General features: G+C 45.7%; 1 protein-coding gene across 2 annotated transcripts in view; it reads right to left on the reverse strand.

Annotated features, from left to right (window-relative positions):
- The window catches only part of LOC138661498 (major histocompatibility complex class I-related gene protein-like), a 228,405-nt gene that overhangs the window by 120,539 nt on the left and 95,145 nt on the right, over positions 1–12,721 (reverse strand). The window contains exon 8 of one of the 2 annotated variants that reach the window (XM_069746221.1): positions 11,072–11,482. The exons of the other annotated variant lie outside the window; for it this stretch is intronic. The gene's annotated coding sequence lies outside the window, so the exon portion shown is untranslated. Of the gene's footprint in view, positions 1–11,071; positions 11,483–12,721 lie in introns of those variants that run through there. 2 annotated transcript variants of the gene reach the window in all.

Here is a 12,721-nt window from a genome sequence, read left to right on the forward strand (position 1 = left end):
TCGGTGCCTTAATTATATATCTCCTTTCACACCCAGTAGCGGTGTAGTGCCAGCAAGGGTCTAATCGGACTACAATCCCTGTTGGGGTTTAGTTCGCTGACCACTTGCTCGCGCTCTATGTGCGGTACCGCGGTCCTGTGACGTAACAGGATCGCTTTCTTCACGCTGGGTGAGGTTTAACCCACGCGTGTATACTTTTGAATACCGCCATATTGTCTGTCATTTCCTAGCAGCAGGTTTCACCTGCACAGTGGACCCCGGACTGCGAACGCATCTATATCTCCTCTCTGGGTGCGTTCCGCCAGTCCTAACAGCGGATGCCCTGTCTAGGAGTTTTGTGCCCGACTCTCCGGGTTTGTCTGAGCCGGCGGGTATTCTCAAAGAGGGAGTAATTGTGTCTGCCATCTCCCCTGATTTGCGGCGGGTGCTGCAAAAATTTCAGGCTAATAAACCTGATCGTTGCCCAGCGGAGAAACTGTTTGTCCCTGATAAATGGACTAGTAGAGTTATCTCTGAGGTTCATTGTTCGGTGTTGGCTGGTCATCCTGGAATCTTTGGTACCAGAGATTTAGTGGCTAGATCCTTTTGGTGGCCGTCTCTGTCGCGGGATGTGCGTTCTTTTGTGCAGTCCTGTGGGATTTGTGCTCGGGCTAAGCCCTGCTGTTCTCGTGCCAGTGGGTTGCTTTTGCCCTTGCCGGTCCCGAAGAGGCCTTGGACACATATCTCTATGGATTTTATTTCGGATCTCCCAGTCTCTCAAAAAATGTCGGTCATTTGGGTGGTTTGTGATCGCTTCTCTAAGATGATCCATTTGGTACCCTTGTCTAAATTACCTTCCTCCTCTGATTTGGTGCCATTGTTTTTCCAGCATGTGGTTCGTTTACATGGCATTCCAGAGAACATCGTTTCTGACAGAGGTTCCCAGTTTGTTTCGAGGTTTTGGCGAGTCTTCTGTGCTAGGATGGGCATTGATTTGTCTTTTTCCTCGGCTTTCCATCCTCAGACAAATGGCCAGACTGAACGAACCAATCAGACCTTGGAAACATATCTGAGATGCTTTGTTTCTGCTGATCAGGATGATTGGGTGTCCTTTTTGCCGTTGGCTGAGTTCGCCCTTAATAATCGGGCCAGTTCGGCTACCTTGGTTTCGCCGTTTTTCTGCAATTCTGGGTTCCATCCTCGTTTCTCTTCAGGGCAGGTTGAGTCTTCGGACTGTCCTGGTGTGGATACTTGTTGTGAATTCTGTGGCTGAATTCACTCCTGTGGTCACAAGTGTGTAGCAGCTTCTGAGCTTCCTCCCTCAGGTGTTCCGGGGAGCTCGTTAGCTGCTTCGTTATTTAACTCCACATGATTCTGTTTTCCTGGCTCCTGATCAATGTTCCAGTTTGGATCTGAGCTTCTGGATCTTTCCTGTGGACTTCTGCTCTGCTTGGATAAGTGCATTTTTGCTTTTTGTTGCTATATTTTCTGTCCAGCTTGTCTTTTGGTTTTGCTGGTAGCTCTGAGACGCAAAGGGTGTACAACCGTGCCGTTAGTTCGGCACGGTGAGACTTTTGCCCCCTTTGCGTGGTTTTTGCTTTAGGGTTTTTTGTAGACTGCAAAGTTCTCTTTACTATCTTCGCTCTGTCTAGAATATCGGGCCTCACTTTGCTGAATCTATTTCATCCCTACGTTTGTCTTTTCATCTCACTCACAGTCATTACATGTGGGGGGCTGCCTTTTCCTTTGGGGTATTTCTCTGAGGCAAGTCAGGCTTGTTTTTCTATCTTCAGGCTAGTCAGTTTCTCAGGCTGTGCCGAGTTGCATAGGTAGTGTTTGAGGCGCAATCCACAGCCACCTTTAGTTGTGTTTAGGATAGGTTCAGGGATTGCAGTCTACAGAGATTCCACGTCTCAGAGCTCGTTCTATATTTTTGGGTTACTGTCAGATCACTATATGTGCTCTGATCGCTGGTACACAGTTGGTCCTCTGTGTCACTGGATTGCGATTATAACAGTATCAGGAGCCAATACTAATGATCCTCAATAGAGGGAAAAAAGAAGTTCTGACATCATTTTTTTTTTTTTCTCTCAGCTCTGTGTTCAGTCTCCTTTTTTTTTTCCCCTAGACATTTGGGTAATTCAGGACACAGGTGTGGACATGGATATTCAGGGTCTGTGCTCTTCAATGGATAATCTCGTTATAAATGTACAAAAGATTCAAGATACTATTGATCAGAAATCTATGTTAGAGCCAAGAATTCCGATTCCTGATTTGTTTTTTGGTGATAGAGCTAAGTTTCTGAACTTCAAGAATAATTGTAAGCTATTTCTGGCCTTGAAACCTCATTCTTCTGGTAATCCAGTTCAACAAGTTTTGATAATTATTTCTTTTTTGCGCGGCGACCCGCAGGACTGGGCATTTTCTCTTGCACCAGGAGATTCTGCACTGAGTAGCGTCGATGCGTTTTTTCTGGCGCTCGGATTACTGTACGATGAGCCTAATTCAGTGGATCAGGCTGAGAAAAATTTGCTGGCTTTGTGCCAGGGTCAGGATGAGATAGAACTATATTGTCAGAAATTTAGGAAATGGTCAGTACTCACTCAGTGGAATGAATCTGCGCTGGCAGCTTTGTTCAGAAAGGGTCTCTCTGAGGCTCTTAAGAATGTCATGGTGGGTTTTCCTATGCCTGCTGGTTTGAATGAGTCTTTGTCTTTGGCCATTCAGATCGGTCGACGCTTGCGCGAGCGTAAATCTGTGCACCATTTGGCGGTATTGCCTGAGATTAAACCTGAGCCTATGCAGTGCGATAGGACTATGACCAGAGTTGAACGACAGGAACACAGACGTCTGAATAGGCTGTGTTTCTACTGTGGTGATTCCACTCATACTATTTCTGATTGTCCTAAGCGCACTAAGCGGTTCGCTGGGTCTGCCGTCATTGGTACTATACAGTCCAAATTCCTTCTGTCCGTTACCTTGATTTGCGCTTTGTCATCATATTCTGTCATGGCCTTTGTGGATTCAGGCGCTGCCCTGAATCTGATGGATTTGGATTATGCTAAACGTTGTGGGTTTTTCTTGGAGCCTTTGCGGTGTCCTATTCCGTTGAGAGGAATTGATGCTACACCTTTGGCCAAGAATAAACCTCAGTACTGGGCCCAGCTGACCATGTGTATGGCTCCTGCACATCAGGAGGTTATTCGCTTTCTGGTGCTACATAACCTGCATGATGTGGTCGTGTTGGGGTTGCCATGGCTGCAAACCCATAATCCAGTATTGGATTGGAATTCCATGTCGGTATCCAGCTGGGGTTGTCAGGGGGTACATGGTGATGTTCCATTTGTGTCAATTTCATCATCCATCCCTTCTGAGGTCCCAGAGTTCTTGTCTGATTATCAGGATGTATTTGAAGAGCCCAAGTCCGATGCCCTACCTCCGCATAGGGATTGTGATTGTGCTATCAATTTGATTCCTGGAAGTAAATTCCCTAAAGGTCGATTATTTAATTTATCCGTGCCTGAACACGCCGCTATGCGCAGTTATGTGAAGGAATCCCTGGAGAAGGGGCATATTCGCCCATCGTCATCACCAATGGGAGCAGGGTTCTTCTTTGTAGCCAAGAAGGATGGTTCGCTGAGACCGTGTATTGATTACCGCCTTCTTAATAAGATCACTGTTAAATTTCAGTATCCCTTGCCATTGTTATCTGACTTGTTTGCTCGGATTAAGGGGGCTAGTTGGTTCACTAAGATAGATCTTCGTGGTGCGTATAATCTGGTGAGAATCAGGCAAGGAGATGAATGGAAAACTGCATTTAATACGCCCGAGGGTCATTTTGAGTATCTAGTGATGCCGTTCGGACTTGCCAATGCTCCATCTGTGTTTCAGTCTTTTATGCATGACATCTTCCGTGAGTATCTGGATAAATTCCTGATTGTTTACTTGGATGACATTTTGATCTTCTCGGATGATTGGGAGTCTCATGTGAAGCAGGTCAGAACAGTTTTTCAGGTCCTGCGTGATAATTCCTTGTTTGTGAAGGGATCAAAGTGTCTCTTTGGTGTGCAGAAAGTTTCATTTTTGGGGTTCATCTTTTCCCCTTCTACTATCGAGATGGATCCGGTTAAGGTCCAAGCCATCCATGATTGGACTCAGCCGACATCTCTGAAAAGTCTGCAAAAGTTCCTGGGCTTTGCTAATTTTTATCGTCGCTTCATCGGTAATTTTTCTAGCATTGCCAAACCATTGACCGATTTGACCAAGAAGGGTGCTGATTTGGTTAATTGGTCTTCTGCTGCTGTGGAAGCTTTTCAGGAGTTGAAGCGTCGTTTTTGTTCTGCCCCTGTGTTGTGTCAGCCAGATGTTTCTCTTCCGTTCCAGGTCGAGGTTGATGCTTCTGAGATTGGAGCAGGGGCGGTCTTGTCACAGAGAGGTGCTGGTTGCTCTGTGATGAGGCCGTGTGCTTTCTTTTCCAGGAAATTTTCGCCCGCTGAGCGTAATTATGATGTGGGCAACCGAGAGTTGCTGGCCATGAAGTGGGCATTCGAGGAGTGGCGTCATTGGCTTGAAGGAGCTAAGCATCGCGTGGTGGTATTGACTGATCATAAGAACTTGACTTATCTTGAGTCTGCCAAGCGCTTGAATCCTAGACAGGCCCGTTGGTCGTTATTTTTTGCCCGCTTCGACTTTGTGATTTCGTACCTTCCGGGCTCTAAGAATGTGAAGGCGGATGCTCTGTCTAGGAGTTTTGTGCCCGACTCCCCGGGGTTATCTGAGCCGGCAGGTATCCTCAAGGAAGGAGTAATTGTGTCTGCTATCTCCCCTGATTTGCGGAGGGTGCTGCAGAAGTTTCAGGCTAATAAACCTGATCGTTGTCCAGCGGAGAAACTGTTCGTCCCTGATAGGTGGACTAATAAAGTTATCTCTGAACTTCATTGTTCGGTGTTGGCTGGTCATCCTGGAATCTTTGGTACCAGAGAGTTAGTGGCTAGATCCTTCTGGTGGCCATCTCTGTCACGGGATGTACGTGCTTTTGTGCAGTCCTGTGGGATTTGTGCTAGGGCTAAGCCCTGCTGTTCTCGTGCCAGTGGGTTGCTTTTGCCCTTGCCGGTCCCAAAGAGGCCTTGGACACATATTTCGATGGATTTCATTTCTGACCTTCCCGTTTCTCAAAAGATGTCAGTCATTTGGGTGGTCTGTGATCGCTTTTCTAAAATGGTCCATCTGGTGCCCTTGGTTAAATTGCCTTCCTCCTCTGATTTGGTGCCTTTGTTCTTCCAGCATGTGGTTTGTTTACATGGCATTCCTGAGAATATTGTTTCTGACAGAGGTTCCCAGTTTGTTTCGAGGTTTTGGCGAGCCTTTTGTGGTAGGATGGGTATTGACCTATCTTTTTCCTCGGCTTTCCATCCTCAGACTAATGGCCAGACCGAACGAACCAATCAGACCTTGGAAACATATCTGAGATGTTTTGTTTCTGCAGACCAGGATGATTGGGTGTCCTTTTTGCCATTGGCTGAGTTCGCCCTTAATAATCGGGCCAGCTCGGCTACCTTGGTTTCTCCATTTTTTTGCAATTCTGGGTTCCATCCTCGTTTCTCGTCAGGACAGGTTGAGTCTTCAGACTGTCCTGGTGTGGATTCTGTGGTGGACAGGTTACAGCAGATCTGGACTCAGGTAGTGGACAATTTGACCTTGTCCCAGGAGAAGGCTCAACTTTTCGCTAATCGCAGACGCCGTGTGGGTCCCCGACTTCGTGTTGGGGATCTGGTTTGGTTATCTTCTCGTCATATTCCTATGAAGGTTTCCTCTCCTAAGTTTAAGCCTCGTTTTATTGGTCCGTATAGGATTTCTGAGGTTCTCAATCCTGTGTCTTTTCGTCTGACCCTCCCAGACTCCTTTTCTATACATAATGTATTCCATAGGTCGTTGTTGCGGAGATACGTGGCACCTATGGTTCCATCTGTTGAGCCTCCTGCCCCGGTTTTGGTGGAGGGGGAATTGGAGTATATTGTGGAGAAGATTTTGGATTCTCGTGTTTCTAGACGGAAACTCCAGTATCTGGTTAAATGGAAGGGTTATGCTCAGGAAGATAATTCCTGGGTTTTTGCCTCCGATGTCCATGCTCCCGATCTTGTTCGTGCCTTTCATGTGGCTCATCCTGGTCGGCCTGGGGGCTCTGGTGAGGGTTCGGTGACCCCTCCTCAAGGGGGGGGGGTACTGTTGTGAATTCTGTGGCTGAATTCACTCCTGTGGTCACAAGTGGTACTGCAGCTTCTGAGCTTCCTCCCTCAGGTGTTCCGGGGAGCTCGTTAGCTGCTTCGTTATTTAACTCCACATGATTCTGTTTTCCTGGCTCCTGATCAATGTTCCAGTTTGGATCTGAGCTTCTGGATCTTTCCTGTGGACTTCTGCTCTGCTTGGATAAGTGCATTTTTGCTTTTTGTTGCTATATTTTCTGTCCAGCTTGTCTTTTGGTTTTGCTGGTAGCTCTGAGACGCAAAGGGTGTACCACCGTGCCGTTAGTTCGGCACGTGAGACTTTTGCCCCCTTTGCGTGGTTTTTGCTTTAGGGTTTTTTGTAGACTGCAAAGTTCTCTTTACTATCTTCGCTCTGTCTAGAATATCGGGCCTCACTTTGCTGAATCTATTTCATCCCTACGTTTGTCTTTTCATCTCACTCACAGTCATTACATGTGGGGGGCTGCCTTTTCCTTTGGGGTATTTCTCTGAGGCAAGTCAGGCTTGTTTTTCTATCTTCAGGCTAGTCAGTTTCTCAGGCCGTGCCGAGTTGCATAGGTAGTGTTTGAGGCGCAATCCACAGCCACCTTTAGTTGTGTTTAGGATAGGTTCAGGGATTGCAGTCTACAGAGATTCCACGTCTCAGAGCTCGTTCTATATTTTTGGGTTACTGTCAGATCACTATATGTGCTCTGATCGCTGGTACACTGTTGGTCCTCTGTGTCACTGGATTGCGATTATAACAGATACTGTGGTGGACAGGTTGCAGCAGATTTGGACTCATGTAGTGGACAATTTGACCTTGTCCCAGGAGAAGGCTCAACGTTTCGCTAATCGCAGACGCTGTGTGGGTCCCCGACTTCGTGTTGGGGATTTGGTTTGGTTGTCATCTCGTCATATTCCTATGAAGGTTTCCTCTCCTAAGTTTAAGCCTCGTTTCATTGGTCCGTATAGGATTTCTGAGGTTCTTAATCCTGTGTCTTTTCGTTTGACCCTTCCAGATTCTTTTTCCATCCATAACGTATTCCATAGGTCATTGTTGCGGAGATACGTGGCACCTATGGTTCCATCTGTTGATCCTCCTGCCCCGGTTTTGGTGGAGGGGGAGTTGGAGTATATAGTGGAAAAGATTTTGGATTCTCGTGTTTCGAGATGGAAACTCCAGTATCTGGTTAAGTGGAAGGGTTATGGTCAGGAAGATAATTCCTGGGTCTTTGCCTCTGATGTCCATGCTGCCGATCTTGTTCGTGCCTTTCATATGGCTCATCCTGGTCGGCCTGGGGGCTCTGGTGAGGGTTCGGTGACCCCTCCTCAAGGGGGGGGTACTGTTGTGAATTCTGTGGTCGAGCTCCCTCCTGTGGTCACAAGTGGTACTTCGGCTGATTCTGTCTATGGGCTTCCGTTGGTGGAGGTGAGTGGTACTGCGGCTTCTGACTTTCCTTCCTCAGGTGATAAGGTTAAGTCGTTAGGTGCTGCTCTATTTAACTCCACCTAGTGCTTTGATCCTGGCCTCCAGTCAATGTTCTAGTGTTGGTCTGCTTCCTCCTGGATCGTTCCTGTGGCCTGTCTTCCTGCATGAGCTAAGTTTGCTTGTGTTGTTTTTCTTGCTATTTTATTCTGTCCAGCTTGCTTTATTGGTTTTTCTTGCTTGCTGGAAGCTCTGGGATGCAGAGGGAGCACCTCCGTACCGTTAGTTGGTGCAGAGGGTCTTTTTGCCCCCTCTGCGTGGTTGTTTGTAGAGTTTTGTGTTGACCGCAAAGCAATCTTTCCTATTCTCGGTCTATTCAGTAAGTTGGGCCTCACTTTGCTAAATCTGTTTCACCTCTGCGTTTATACTTTCATCTCAACTCACAGTCATTATATGTGGGGGGCTGCCTTTACCTTTGGGGAATTTCTCTGAGGCAAGGTAGGCTTATTTTCCTCTTAGGGCTAGCTAGTTTCTCAGGCTGTGCCGAGTTGCATAGGGAGCGTTAGGCGCAATCCCCGGCTGCCTCTAGTGTGGTTGGATAGGATTAGGGATTGCGGTCAGCAGAGTTTCCACGTCTCAGAGCTCGTCATATGTTTTTGGGTTATTGTCAGGTCACTTTGTGTGCTCTGAACTTCAAGGTCCATTGCGGTTCTGAATTACCTAATCATAACATATAACTTCGTTGCTCACTCACTGCAACACAATTCCTTTCGTGTCCTTTCCTAGGATGCTGCCGCATGGGATGCAGGCACAGCTCCGTGTACCCTCGTCCTCCTCAGACCGCAGTCTGCAGCTGACCGGAGATCACTCCAGCCAGCTCGACCTGGAGACCTTTCCTCGTCGGTCTCCAGACAGGAACTCTCTCTAACTTCCTCCCCAACCCACCAGTTTTACCCTAGTGTGAGGAGTGGCCTAGTAGATAGAACCTTTGCTCCCCCTGGTGGACTGGAGTGTGAAGTGTATGTAACGGTTGTGATACCTGGACAGAAGATCTCCTTCATTGCCTTCAGACATAACATCACTCCCCCTGGTGGAAAAATAACATTACTGCAACGAGCCACGACTCTGGGGCGCTGCACTAATATTCTACGATTCTATGCGTTACTGTTTTTTTTTAATTCTTTCAAATTTTCCTTTGAGTCCTGGGAAAATCCTTCTATTGGAGGGTTTTATAAGATGATCTGAAGATCACCTGACTTAAGCCAATCAGAGATGGTTTGGAGTGAATTGGTATTAAAAGAAAAAGTGCTGAGCAGACGTCATCTTATCCTTCACCCAATATTAGGATACATTTACATAGGATTAGATATCAATATTCTTCAAACGATAAAGTGATTTTTGGGGGCAAAAACCCCACCCAAACCCAACTCTTTGCAGTGCACGTAGCCCCTAGTTACATGCCCTGTTAGCCCCTCGTCTTTATGGGAACATCTTCAAGACAGTTGTAAAAGTGTCACAGCTGAGACAACAGGAAGTTGGCTGAAAGACGGCCAAGAAAACGCATGACCGTGTATGGCCAATATGGCTCTCTCTTACCCATAAAAACCATCACCCACACCCCGTGTACACAAAGCACCACACTTTAAATAAAAACGAAACACAATAGCTTCTTTGGATAATTTTTGCCACAGCAGTCAGTTTATTAACAAACATTTTCTTTAAGCATTAGCATAATTTATGCAAACATTCGAGGGGAGGGTTCTTGGAGCCCGCCGGGAAAAATTCTGGCTTAAAATATTTTGGCAAAGCCAAAAAACAGAACTTAAACACCTCAACTTACCCTCAGCCATACCACCAGCTCGAGGGCACCATAATTCCCATTTTGGTAAAATTAACCACCACCAGCTTTCAGGGTAAAAAGCCCGTCCAGAGCCTGTAACCAAAATGCCAGAACAACAAACCCGTTTAACTGTCCGGAATTTCCTTCAAATTCCTTCGCCGCTGAATCCGCATCAACTCCAAGAACCCCACCCAATCAATCAAAGTCAATCACCAAACCTCACCACCGTCCAACCTATGGTCAACGCAGCCAACTAAATATGTATATCTACCTATAAATACCTCTAACCACATAACTGAAAAGGGAGGGTGGGTGGGTTCTCTGCACACAGGCTTTTCCGGTGTAAAAGTGACACCTTTCCTGCACTTTACCCATTATATATTTTGCGTGTTTTTTTGCGGATTTTTTTGTGTTTTTTCCCAGACACTCCAAATGCCATAATATAGTGGGAAATCCGCAAAAAATCTGCAAAAAGAATGAACATGATGCTTCTTTTTCCGGAATGTGCTTTTTTGGCGGAAAAAAAAACGCATCATGTGCACAAAAATTGCGGAATGCATTCTAAATGATAGGATGCATATGCATGCGGATTTTAAGCATTTCTATAGCATTTTTATCGCAGAAAAATGCGCAAAAAAAGCGTGTGCACATACCTTGACGGTCTTTCCCAAGTGTGCGTGGATTTTATGGGCTGTGTATATTATTGCCATGTGAGCTACACCCATTCATAAAGAGCATAAACCATAGCGCTAGCTAAACAGGCCCATATGTTTTGAACCGTATGACAGATTAAGGCTATGTGCACACGTTGCGGATTAGCCTCAGGAATTTTTTGTGCGGATTCTGCATCTCTTGGCATAAAACGCAAGTGCGGATTTGATGCGTTTTTTGTGGAGATTTTGTGCAGAATTGCTGTGGATTTACTGCTGATTTTGTGCGGATTTCTTGCGTTTTTTACCCCTGCGGTCTTCTATAATGGAATGGGTACAAAAACGCTGCAGATCCGCACAAAGGAAGTGACATGCTACTTCTTTTAATCCGTAGCGTTTCCACACGGAATTTTCCGCAAAGTGTGCACAGCATTTTTTTTTTCCTATTGATTTACATTGTACTGTAAATCACTTGTGGATCTGCAGCGTTTCTGCTAGGAAAAAACGCTGCGGATCCGTAGATAATCCGCAACGTGTGCACATACCCTAAAAATCAGGACTACTTGGGAGCAATAGGAAAAAAACTGGCCACTATGGACCTGGTGACTGGGCTTCTTTAGCTCAGAAAAAAAGACTGATGAAAAATTAAAGGAACATGTTACGTGAAAAACGCTCCTCTCAGCAGTGGGGATCTAAGTGCCAGCATCTGGCAGCTTCAGAATACTATTAATCTGCAGATCAACCCCATATCTGCATGTTGTAGCTTTTTTTGGATGTGACAGGTTCCCTCTAAGGCCGGAGTCACACTACAGCGAGATACGGCCAAGTCTCGCAGGTTAAAACCAAACTCTGGCACCGGCACTCCGGAGCGGAGCGTGCGGCCGCACAGCAATACATGGAGCCGCACGCTCCGCTCCGGAGTGCCGGTGCCAGAGCTTGGTTTTAACCTGCGAGACTCGGCCGTATCTCGCTGTAGTGTGATCCCGGCCTAATATCTGTTTCTGTATGTGATCTGCAGGCTCCATGTGTGATGTGTCTGGAAGCCATGGCTGTAGGGAGAACACCTCGGTAATGTGGCAGACCGTGATTATTCGCCCAGAGCAGCGTATATTTGCTGTAACAAGATCCATATAAGACTGGTCCATAGTGGACGCGAGTCCTGAAGGGCAGAAGTTATTTTGACAGCACACAAGGTTTTCCGTAGATGATTTGGATCGAGCGATGGACTCAGACTTCAGTTTCCTTTATACCCTAGATTTCTAATAAACTAAGAAGCATAAAATAAATGAAGATCAGGTGTCTGGAAAAACAATCTACGCTTCTTGAGTCAGTGAGTTTCTTAATCTTCTCTCATCTTCTTCATCTACAATGACAAAAAGTTACAAACCAAAATCACACAAGATATAACCAATGATAAACATGTCTGCGTTCTCCCAGAAACTGCTCCTCGCGTCCCCATGGATTGTATCTGCTGTTTCAGTATTTAAAGAGGATCTGTCAGGTGCTGTAAATCTGTAAATGTTTTTACCTGGTGTAAATTCCACTGTTCTCCTGAATCCGGCGATGTTTTTCTCTTACTTCTATGTCTCTCTGTTCCTGAGTTATAGCCCGTTCTTTCTTGTATGTAAATCTAGTCTTGTTAGCTATATGGGCGTGGCCCTTAACTCGTCTCTTTGCGCTGCTTCTTGAGGACCACGCCCAGTTTGTGGCAAGATTTAATTTCCATAGAAGTAAAAGGCGGCCATATCTCAGGGGCAGAGAGGCGCAGAAACTAAAGAAAAACATCGCTGGATTCAGGAGAACAGCGGGATTTACACCAGGTAAAGAAATTTACATATTTATGGTAAGTAACACGCTCCCTTTAAGTTAACTGGGTTGAACTGGGATGCGCCAAACGTAACCACAGTGAAGCGTGGCGCTGCTCCTGGAAGACGGCAGTCCTGTATTTACAATCCCAGGCATAAAAATGGAAGAACGTTCAACATTTCACACTATTTTAGCATTTCTGGATGCTGTCACACTGATACTCCTTAACTGTTACAGTTACTCCTCTACATAACTGTACGTCACTTGATGTGTGCGGGATGTATGGATCAGACTTGGTAGTTGTGTCCTTCATCCTGCATCTGGTATAACAGCAGCAACCAGACTTCACCCCGATCACTGCTGTTTAGCAATTTAGATGCCCCTGTCAATCAGTTTAAATGACTGTATCGGTCCCATTGCTTCGCCTTTACCCCGTGATGCGATGGTGGGGTGCTGTGAGTTACCCTGACAGCCAAAGGCTTCATAGGAGAACATTAATTTAACTGTATGCTGCAATACTGATTTATTGCAATATTTAGTACAAACCATCGCAGGTTCAATTCCCCTAAAGTGGACTAACAAAGTTTTAAAAAATATATAAATATTTAAATCCTGTCTCCTTTCCCAGTTCAAAAATAAAAAAAATAAACATAAAAAATAAGATATTTTATTGCTATATCCATAAAATCCAGCATTATCCAAATATAGAATTGTTTAAATTATTTAAACGGCAAAGTAAATGCCAAAGATAAAAAATATTATTTTTTGTGATTGGCACAATTCCCACCCACCAAAA

The sequence above is a fragment of the Ranitomeya imitator genome, chromosome 2 (assembly GCF_032444005.1).
Source record: "Ranitomeya imitator isolate aRanImi1 chromosome 2, aRanImi1.pri, whole genome shotgun sequence".
Taxonomy (NCBI): domain Eukaryota; kingdom Metazoa; phylum Chordata; class Amphibia; order Anura; family Dendrobatidae; genus Ranitomeya; species Ranitomeya imitator.